Raw genomic sequence first — 9,855 nt, forward strand, 5'->3', positions numbered from 1 at the left:
CTCCTGTATGAATTTTACAAGCCTAGTGATAATTTCACAGGTAGAGATAAAAGATATTTATCATTACCGGAACAAGGCAAAGAAAGAAATAATTCTGCAATATGCTCTAGAGGGGGAGTAAATGTGGGTAATGCCTAGCTATACACTTTAGATTCCTTAGAGCATTGGGAGGGGGTGCATATGCTTTTCTACCAATTATATATGTTAAGACTAAAGCAGAGCTGTAAATGGAATTACCTTTTAACATATAGTTAAACATTTTGTAAAGGGAATAGGGACGAGTAACGAAAAATTAAAATAAGCATATGTACTGGTCATGCACCTGGCACAAGAAGTGGATGTGACTATAAGAGCAAAATGAGAAATACAGGGTTTGGTCTGCAGGCCAGAATGGGCAAAATGCCTATTACAGACATAAAACCGTGCATTCAATTTAATAGACCTTAAACTTAGGGACATGTATAGTCCTGCGTTCACTCATATGTCATAGAATATGCACCAGGGCATAACTAAAAGGCACTTAGCATCAGTGCTAATTCTAAACTGACAATTAACACTGCAGACATAAGCACTTTGTATACACCTACTGTATATAAAATAATATAAAGGGCAAGGAACGAAAACTATAGATGTTGGCTATACACAAAACAGCCTTGAGTCATCTTTCATTTTTGGCTGCTGTTGCACCATATATGTGTAAAACCTCTGGTCAAACAGCTGCCTTTTCCAAGGATCTGCCTGACCAGTGTCTATCTGTGCCAATTTCCTGAGAATATAATATATATACCTTGAAACTCTTTGAAGTTGGACTTCCCCACCTTGCTTTCCTTCACTGCTGTGTCCCATCATATACTAGTCTAACTGTAAGGAGGTAAGTGGTGTTCATTTCATCTTTTGGATGTGACTGTGATCATTCTTCATTCTCAGGGGAATCCTTTCCCTTTTATTAGCAACATTTCAGTTGTGATTGATAACACATCCAAACCTCCCTCATGCCAAGGTCCTAGGTGTCTTTGACTCGGACCTCACCTTTCTTCCCCACATCCAATCGCTATCCAAATCCTGCCGCCTTCACCTTCGTAACATCTCCAAAATACGCCCCTTCCTCACCAAAGAAACCGAAAAACTACTCATCCACTCGCTTGTTATATCTTGTCTTGACTATTGTAACTCCCTCCCCATTGGCCTTCCACTACACAGGCTATCCCCCCTTCAGTCTATCATGAATGCAGCTGCCAGACTCATTCATCTTACCAACCGCTCAGTGTCTGCATCCCCCCTCTGCCGATCCCTACACTGGCTTCCACTCGCCCAAAGGATAAAATTCAATCTTACAGGAATGTTTACACCCAACACAAGTGCCTGCCTGGCTCAGAGTGATGACCTTACCTGTCCTAGTCCAAGTACTGCGGTGAAGACAACAAGAGGCTTATATTAAGACAAATTCAAGTACTTACACTAGTTATATTTGAACATGCAGGTAATGTTTTTTTATGAATACATACTGTAATTGCTATTATTGATATTTTTCTTATATCTACCTGGGGTTCCAAATTAGGGCTCATTCACACGGGCACAGAGGTCCGTATACCATACGAAAATGCCGAATCTCTGCGCTTGGGAGCCACAAGTTTTGCGTACAGTTCCCCTGTACAAATCAATGACAGGCTGTATCTGAATGCTAGTAAACGCTTCTCTGAGCATATACTTGCATGCAGGTACAGATGCATGTACCTGGAAGCAGACAGTCTGTGCCCAGGGACATTCATTCATTCCTGTATGCAAGTATACATTTGGAGCAACGTTTACCAGCATACAGCTGTAGCCTATCATTAATATGTAAGCAACACCAATAGCGCCAAGGTGCAGGTATCTGGTGTTTTTTTTTTTTCTTTTAAGGTGCATGGGCCTCTGCATCCGTGTAAATGAGCCCTTAATGCTTCTTTAGACTGACTGGACTATTATATATATATCACCGTAAAAACTTTTCATTAGTACTTTGCTTTTTAATTTACTGTTCATTTTTACAGCTAGAAAAACCTGTAATAAAATTAGCAGCTCTGAAACTGCATCGTCTTTTGAGCAATGGGTTTTAATTATGTAGAAACTGCAATCAGCCTATCACATACACAGAAAAGAGGCTTTCAGGCAACACTTATTTATGAACTGCAGATCACTGCTTTGCTTTGCCAAGCTGTAGGCGCACCAAATTTATGGTGTAAGTAAATTGTATGCTTTATGCACATCTGCTGGAGTGCAGGCAGCTGCCAAGTTCTTATCGAAAGGTGACAGTTCTACTCCATTTGTTTGAATGGCGCTTGTCCTGTATTTGACCCTCTTTGCAAGAAGCATTATAATGGGAAGCAGCTCCTGCAAATCACAGATAAATGCTATCACTGAAAGGAGAGAAACAAGGAAGTAACACTCAAGGGAGGTTGGTGAAAGCACTCATTCAATTAAAGCATTGACAGTTTGTCAGCTGGTCATCCAATAACATAAAGAGCTTTGGGGATTTAAGCGCCAACTGAATGAGCCCAGTGAACCACTGTCTGCATCTGCTGTAAAGGTCGCAAGCAGTCACTTCTTAATTATGTCCTAATGACAAAAGTCACTTGTCGAAAAATGTGATTTAAAGGAAAACAGTATGAAAGTAAACATGTCAGTGATACCAGCATCTGAATACTATACACAGGTTAAATGTTGGCCAAGGTTTCTATGCACATAGTTGCTGTTGGTATTTGGACCCCCCAATTTTAACAAGGTAGAAGAAATGGGACACGTTGGTGATTGTGGTACAAATAATACCGACATTTGGCACCTGGATGCAGAGGCGGCTCTCTAATTAGGCGAGTTAGGCGGTCGCCGAAGGCCTCGTGCTCACGAGGGCCTCGCGGCTGCCTAACTCGACTGTGAAGCTTCTCCACACCTGACAACAGGTAGATCTAGCAAGGGAATGGGGGGGGTGCGCGAAGGCTGTAGGCGCTCCATTCTCCCTCCCGTGGAACTTGCTGCTCCCTTCCACTGCCCAGGGACGGACTTACCGGAGGACCGGCGGCCTCCTCCTCCGGGAACTGCGAGGAGTCCTGGCATTCCACCAATTGCTTCTTCTTTCCCTGCAGAGAGAGCACGCTGGGGGATGGCGTGGACAGGTAGAGGCCCCGCTCCTGCCGCTGTCCCTGCAGCAACCAGTGGTGGCATCAGAATTGGAGGGCATGGAGGAACTAATACGGGGGGGTGAAGAAAGTCTGGCGAGTGTCACAGGTTAGTGAAGCACCCCTGTGTTAACATAGAGTGCATGCAGAAAAAACAAACGATCATATTCTTTTTTTCAAATACTTTAATCATGTTAATGTTTACGGCTGCTAAAGATGTCTCAAAGATGTACAAAATCCTGCTGCCCAATACCCTTGAGTCCCATACTGTGCATTCCTTAATTCTGATCTCTGCACTCTGCATTCCTTCTGCGCTCTGTGTGTTCCCTCCTTCTGCGCTCTGTGCGTTCCTTCTGCACTCTGTGCGTTCCTTCTGTGCTCTATGTGTTTCTTCTACTCTCTGTGTGTTCCTAATTCTGACCTCTGGGCACTGTGCGTTCCCTAATTCTACACTCTGTGCATTCCCTAATTCTGACCTCTGCGCTGTGTGCATACCTTACTTCTGCGCTCTGTGCGTTCCTTCTCCGCTGTGTGCATTCCTTACTTCTGCGCTGTGTGCGTTCCTTACTTCTGCGCTCTGTGCGTCCCTCTGCGCTCTGTGCGTTACTTGCTTCTGCCCGCTGTGCGTTCCTTACTTCTGCGCTGAGTGCGTTCCTTACTTCTGAACTCTGCACTTGGTGCGTTCCTTTTGACCACTGAGCTCTGTGCGTTCCCTAATTGTAACCTCTGTGTGTTCTTTATATTGGACCTCTGCGCTTTGTGCGTTCTTTAATTCTGACCTCTGTGTATTCCCTACTTCTGGCCTCTGCTCTCTATGCGTTCCTTAATTCTGACCTCTGCGATTTGTGCATTCCTTACTTCTGACCTCTGCACTTGGTGCGTTCCTTTTGACCACTGAGCTCTGTGCGTTCCCTAATTGTAACCTCTGTGTGTTCCTTACTTCTGACCTCTGCACTTGGTGCGTTCCTTCTGACCTCTCCGTTCTGTGCGTTCCTCAATTGTGACCTCTGTGCGTTCTTGATATCAGACCTCTGCGCTCTGTGCGTTCTTTATATCAGACCTCTGCGCTTTGTGCGTTCCTTAATTCTGACCTCTGTGCACTGTGTTCCTACTTCTGACATCTGTGCATTCCCTACTTCTGGCCTCTGTGCTCTGTGCTTTCCTTCTGACCTTTGTGCTCTGTGCGTTACTTATTGCTGACCTCTGCAATCTGCGTTTCTTCTGACCTCTACACTCTGCGCTCTGTGTGTTACATACTAGTGACCTCTGCATTCTGTGTATTACTTCCTTAGGGTCAGGGTTTTGCATATAGTTATTTGTAGAAATAGATAAGAGACAGAAATACAATTCTAGCTCTAGGAGCTGTAAATTCCTGGCTGCTGGGATTAAACACTTGTCTTAAACTGTGCAATTTATACAGTTGATTTTTAATTATTGTTTGCATTTTCTTTCATTATGGTTGTGAGTGGGGGCCTCAGGTTTGAGTTTCGCCTAAGGCCTCACAAAGTCTTGAGCCGCCTCTGCCTGGATGGTCAATTTCGATGCTAAATGGGCTCCCCACAGCTAAGAAGTAAGGTAACAATATGTATTGGGGAGAGCTTATGGGGCTGTTTTGGTTGCAATTGTCATCTTCCTCCCAATGTGTCAACCAGGAAAGCTATGACTTTCTATAAAAAAAAAAAATAGCAGCACATTACAGAACATTAGGGCTGTTGTGACAGATTGAAGGGAGTTTGGTTGTAATCTCATACACACACATGCATACAGAAGTTTAGCACACTCACATAGCTAAGGCAGTGTAACCACCACATGAGTAGCAGCCAACGATACTTACTATAGATCTCAGATGCGGATGTTTCTTCTAATCCACTACATGCAAGGATGGAGGAAGTTGTTAAGAGTTTTACTAGTTCTTAAGCTGAGTGACTGTATTCCTTCATAAGTCACAATTAAAGGAGAACTATGAGGTGAGTGCTTTTCACTCACGTCATAGTTCTAGCCGACCTGTGACAATGAGACTGTCACAGGTCGGCTCAGTAGATCGGGAGGTGATCGAACACATACCGGCAGAGCCAGCTGTCACTCACGCAGCTGGGCGGATCCCGTCATCTAAGTCGTGATCCGCTCCGGCTGCGGCGTCTCAGTATACCGCGAGCTGTAGCTCGCGGTATACTGAGCTTAGGGTAACCGAAGGACGTTAGTTTGTGTCCTCCCGTTACCCTAAGGAGAACTATGGGGAAAAACACTGACTCCATTGTTCTCCTTTAAGGTTAATTTCAAGCAGAGAGTCCCGCTAAATCATAAGTATTGAGGAACTGAAATACAGTCAATATAGAAAAAGTTTAAACTTATAGATTCAGTAGACACTAGAGTTCATAATCTGCATTGTATAAATTGTACACAGAGCAAGTCTTACTCTAGCAAGTGATGCTATATATTCCCTCATTGGTTAATTGTGTATAAACTCCAGCAGAAATAATAGGAGATATTCCTACAAATCCTTAAACATAATTGTTAACGAAACTATAGTTTGCATCAGATGATTAAAGTTAGTTGACAGAGTTTAATCTGGAAATTTGCGTGGAGTATACGAGGGAGAAGCAGGGCCAGAGGCGGCTTTACCAATAGGCCATTTTAAGCAGTTGCCTAGGGCCTCCCAATCATGGGGGCATGAGGCCTGCCAGGCAGCAGGGGGGCCCGGGGAAAGAGGGGGCTCTATTACAGGAAAGCAGCATAAGGTCACAGTCGCAGGCACCCGCTCCAGCATCCACTCCCCGGCCCCCCCTGCTGAACTGATAGCAGGTGAAAGGGGACTATTTTTCCTCTTTCGGCTGCTGCGGAGGAATACTGGGAGCTGAGGCAGCCAATCATTAACTTGACATAGCACCATATACCATGTCTAGCAGTGAGACTTATCATTGCACCTTTTTAATTGCAGCAGGCTGACCAAAGGGTGAAGAGTTTGGAGAAGGCAGGAGAAGTGAACAATCTAGGACAAAATAGCTGATTTGGAAAAATTCTCCAATTCAGCTCACTGTCCAGTTCAGCTATGTTGTCCTAGATTGTTCACTTCTCCTGCCTTCTCCAAACCCTTCACCCTTTTGTGAATAACCCTGAAACAGAATGGAATGCAAAATGAAACTGGTACACTTAGAAGGTGTAATGCTCAATTTGTACACTTTTTTGGCATTTACAGTATAAAATTTACCTTCTGCTAAACGATGCTCCTGTAGTGCCTAAGGGTTTGGCAAGAGGAACCTCTGAGCACAGATGAGGATCTGGAAATTAACAGTTACAGAAGTGTCATTCTCTGAGTAGATGTCAGGTGACCATTTCTCTACATTAGAGTGGCATTCGATGATGTCGGCAGTGGAAGAGATACTTTTCTTTTTTGCAGGGACATCTTTTATTCTAATGAACTAGTCACTTTAAGGGCAGTGTGTGTTACAGATATTTACACAAAAAATGATGGCCCAGTTGGGTTGCGTGGTGTGTGTGTTTGGGGGGATTTAGGAGTCATTCAATGTAGTGCTGGAGAAACACCTGTAAGTCTCCTGCTATCCGAGAAGCTCCCAGCCTGCCCCAATTTGTTTTTTGTCATTAGAGTATTTTGTCAATTATTGACCTTTCAACATCTGTACTGTTTTATGAGTTTATGCCCTTAAGTGGGTTGTTGGGGTAGTCAAATTTCTGTACATGCACTTATGGTAAAGTCAAGTTGAACTTGAGTTTACCCAAACCAGAAAGGAAGCTGGCAGTGCTGGGCCAATAAGCTGTGGTCAGGGCACAAAAACAAAGGAGTGTGATGCTGGTGACTTCATTTACCTTATATGGCCAAATGACATTGACCTAATATTAGAAGAGGTGTAATATGTAATAACCTGGAGTACAAGTGCTGATGCACACAAGTCTTTTTTGTATCATTTACAGTACAGTACACTGCAAGTCAGAACACTGACCATCAGGCTATGCTTCTACATATGCACTGTAGCTTTGTGCCTAAGCCCTTGCAGTTGATGTAATGATCTTTCCATTTACAGACAATCATCAGTTGACACTACAGTTAGCTTGTTACTGTAGCGCTTCGAATAGCATATCTGTATATAAAGATAGCAGTGATATGTTTCTTGTGCAGATGTTTGCTCCAATGCCAGCTTATATATTAGGAAATGGCTGGAAAAGACACACCATGCACAGTCTATTCCATACTTCATCTTGGACCTGTCACGTGGCCAAATCAGTACTTATGCCAACGACCTTTCAGGAACCTGTCAAAGAACCTTCACCAAATTCCTGTGTGTAAAGTACAGAAAAAACATTAACTATGGCTCAGAACTGGAACTAATGAAGGAAACCATTCTACAAATCAAAGAGGTAAAATGAATCGGAAAGTTTCCACTGATTTCTTTTTATTATGAATTCATCACAACTGCATTAAATTAGGATTAAACCCTTATTAAAATAACATTTGTACTTTTTAGTTACAGGTCGTACTTTAGCTCTGAATTTTAAGCTGCTCCAAGTAGTATTACATTATATTTGCCTTGGGTGGGGCTCTAGAGAGAGGGCAGTCGATGAATGCTGTTGCTGGTGAGTGAAATGTCTATATCCATGTTTTTTCTGGCTAGAGCCTGTAAGGTTGTATCATTCAGCCATGATTAGGGCAACTTAGCAACAACTGCTGAGTTTTCTGGTTACACAGTAGCTCTGTAATAAAATCAGCCTCTTGGGCATTTTTCTGATATTTTGGTTTTATTTCTCACATTTTCACATTCACATCATACAACACGCTGACAAGTTGAAGGAAACATCCACTTTAAATGGATCTCTATAACAGTTTATGGTGCCAGTTCCATGTTTACCTGTAAAAAAGGAAAAAAAGGTTATTTTTTGTTACACTGGCTGAAAAGAAACCAATGAACATGAAAACTTTTTATTAGTTAACCCCTTCACGTCTGAGCTTTTTTCAGTTGTTGTCTGTTAATGACTGAGCACCTTTTACATTTTTTGCTGTGTGATTTTTCCACGGCAGTAATATACTTTCTTACTAAGTGCACCCACACATATTATACTTTGTTTTTTAGAGGACAGATAGGGCTATATATTGATATCACATATATGTGCCAGTTTGTGGAGAGAGGCTACCCCGATCACATCCTAAAACATACACTTGAAATGGCGATCTCATCGGTTACCGGCATTCCAGAGCCCTAAATAGCTGAACATGTACAGTATACGTGTGGAGCCATTTAGTGACAGGGATGTACAGTTTTTGTCTCCCATCGCTAAGGGGTTAAAGTGTATTTTCACTTTTGCAGTCATATTTCAGAAAACCCCAATATATGTTTGTTATGTTTTCCTATTCACACAGCATACGAAAAAAATCAATAAAAAAAAAATATATAGTATAGATGTTTTGTTGCAGCAAGCAACATGGCTGAATCCAGGCTTGTCTGAGCACATTCACAGTGATCTGTTCTTATAGAGAGACGTAGGACTGCAATTTGTGGAGTGTGTTCTTCTCATTAACTTCACTATTTTTAGATTGTAAGCCCTCAGGGGCAGGGCCCTCCTTACCATCTTGTCTTGAATTGTATTGTGAATGTAATGTCTTCCTTATATTGTAAAGCGCTGAGCAAACTTTTGGCGCTACTTAAATCCTGTATAATAATAATAATGTACAATGCAGAAGCCAGGCTTTTAATCCTATTAATCTTTGTTAGGACAGGCAATGTTCAAATCTACTTTACAAATTATAATGGAATCAGTCGGCATAGTACAGACAGGGTTAACAAACCCCTCACAGTCCCTACTAATATTACAAAGAAGGAGAACTAAGTAGAAATTCTTACACTTACCCAAGTAAAAGCAATTTAAACAGCAAGAAGTATTTTTTAAATAATTATTTTAGCTTGCAGTTTCTTGTAGTTTAAAATACTTTTACTTGGGTTGGGATTTTAAGGGTTAACATTTCTACTTGTTTATCTTACATTGCAATGTTAGGGGGGGGGCTGGGAGGGGTGAGGAGTCTGAGATGGTTTGTCCATTGTATGTTAATTAAGCAAATGAGAGAAACACAATCCTCAAATTTCAGTCCTAAGCCTTTCCAATAGGACAGATCACTGTGAACGTGCTGAGAAACCCCTGGAATCGGCTATCTTGCCTGATTTACCAAAACATCTTAAAGGTAAGAAATAGATTTTTTAAAATTATTTTTCTTTATACTGTGTAAATAGGATCACATAACATAACAATATATAAGATGTAAAGGGGTTTTCTCAAATTTGACTGCAACAGTAGAAATACACTGTAAATAATGTAAACCTGTGATGAGAAAAAAATGTTTTATAACTTAAGACACTATAATGTGCCAGAAGCCACCAGGAACGCTTATAACTGCCTTCAGGATTTTCTCCAGAGCCCCCTGAATCTGACATGCAAAGCCTTACTTTTGGATTAGAAAACACCCCACCTCATATCCTACAGTGCCTTGCTCCAAGCCTGTATATTCTGGTCAGAGGTCAGAGAATTGCTACGTGGAGATGGGAAGGGGGAGGAGGTGGTCCTATTCCCTAACCAGGAGATTGTTAGCATTACATATTGGATGTGGGGGTTCTTTTGGAAATTCTAAAGGCAATTATGAGACAGGTTCTGTATGTAATGCAACCTTTTTTTTTTTTTTTTTTTTTTTTTCACAACGTGC

The sequence above is a fragment of the Nanorana parkeri genome, unplaced genomic scaffold, assembly GCF_000935625.1.
Source record: "Nanorana parkeri isolate BGI_ZX_2015 unplaced genomic scaffold, ASM93562v1 scaffold4, whole genome shotgun sequence".
Taxonomy (NCBI): domain Eukaryota; kingdom Metazoa; phylum Chordata; class Amphibia; order Anura; family Dicroglossidae; genus Nanorana; species Nanorana parkeri.